Raw genomic sequence first — 1,965 nt, 5'->3', positions numbered from 1 at the left:
AGCTCGTGGGAAGCGGAGATGGTGCGACACGAACCAAAATTAAATGGTTGTATCGGTGAATCAATTCTGCCGTCATGACCTTTTAATTAATCCTTCTGTGAGCAGCCAGTAAACGTTTGGATACAGTAGGCTGATCGCAAAAGGGTTCCATCGGAGGAGATAAACCGAAACTCGTGGCAAAACGCAGGCGGGCCTTCATAGCCTCGCGCGTGCCTAGTCCTTTGCTGTCATTCCACAAGTTTTTAAAGGTGTAGTGGTACTGCTCAAGCGGGTTGTTAGTACGCCGCGTAGCCTGTGGGGATATGAAAAGCTTGCCAGTGCGAAAAGCGGGCTTTAATTATCCACTGCGAAATAATGTGATTTGCCACACGTCGAAACCGAGGAGATATCATACCCGCTCCACGCCATGACCTCACAACAAAATCTCGTTTACAAAGATAGTGCTCTTCATTGATAGCATGGTGCAAATCATACAGATTCCGGAAAAGTGGGCCACCTTCGTTCTTGTCTGTATCTACGTCGCCATTCGCAATCCGCCGAGCTGCAGTGCGCGATTGTTGTGCCAGCCGCACAAATCTTTGTGAAGGAGCTGGCATGCCAGGACATGCAACCCCAGCAAATCCGGTTGCCTTAACAACGTGTAGGCATATCCCAACTTTCTTATAGCACAGACATAAACACGTGCGTGCAATAGCATCAACAATCTATCCACCGACGGGCATGTTGACCCAGCTTATTCTAGCGTAGTTTATGGCCTCGTCTTTTTAACCTTTGCAGCAGTAGGGTGGACAAATTCTCCTGGTTCTTGTGATGAACTCGTGGGAAGCGGAGTTGGTGTGACACGAACCAAAATTAAATGGTTGTATCGGTGAACCAATTCTGCAGTCATGACATTTTTAATTAATCCCCTGTGAGTAGCCAGTAAACGTTTGGATACAGTAGGCTGATCGCAAAAGGGTTGCATCGAGGAGATAAACGAAACTCGTGACAAATCCAGGCGGGTCTGACAAGGTTTTGTCGGTCTATAGCTTTTGCTGTCAATCGTAGAGCTTGAAGGTGTAGTGGTACTGACCAAGCGGGTTGTTAGTAGCGACGTAGCCTGTGGGGGTATGAAAAGATTTCCTGTGCGAAAAGCGGGCTTTAATTATCCGCTGCGAAATAATGTGATTTGCCCACACGTCGAAACCGAGGAGATATCATACCCGCTCCACGCCATGACCTCACAACAAAATCTCGTTTACAAAGATAGTGCTCTTCATCGATAGCATGGTGCAAATCATACAGATTCCGGAAAAGTGGGCCACCTTCGTTCTTGTCTGTATCTACGTCGCCATTCGCAATCCCCCGAGCTGCAGTGCGCGATTGTTGTGCCAACCGCACAAATCTTTGTGAAGGAGCTGGCATGCCAGGACATGCAACCCCAGCAAATCCGGTTGCCTTAACAACGTGTAGGCATATCCCAACTTTCTTATAGCACAGACATAAACACGTGCGTGCAGTAGCATCAACAATCTATCCACCGACGGGCATGTTGACCCAGCTTATTCTAGCGTAGTTTATGGCCTCGTCTTTTTAACTTTTGCAGCAGTAGGGTGGACAAATTCTCCTGGTTCTTGTGATGAACTCGTGGGAAGCGGAGATGGTGCGACACGAACCAAAATTAAATGGTTGTATCGGTGAACCAATTCTGCAGTCATGACCTTTTAATTAATCCTCCTGTGAGCAGCCAGTAAACGTTTGGATACAGTAGGCTGATCGCAAAAGGGTTGCATCGAGGAGATAAACGAAACTCGTGACAAATCCAGGCGGACTACAAGCTCTGCCGGGCTAGCCCATTTGCTGTCATTCACAAGCTTTAAGGTGTAGTGGTACTGCTCAAGCGGGTTGTTAGTAGCCGCGTAGCCTGTGGGGATATGAAAAGCTTGCCAGTGCGAAAAGCGGGCTTTAATTATCCACTGCGAAATA

The sequence above is a fragment of the Phytophthora infestans genome, genomic scaffold (assembly GCF_000142945.1).
Source record: "Phytophthora infestans T30-4 supercont1.19 genomic scaffold, whole genome shotgun sequence".
Taxonomy (NCBI): domain Eukaryota; phylum Oomycota; class Peronosporomycetes; order Peronosporales; family Peronosporaceae; genus Phytophthora; species Phytophthora infestans.
This window is presented reverse-complemented; position numbering follows the sequence as displayed.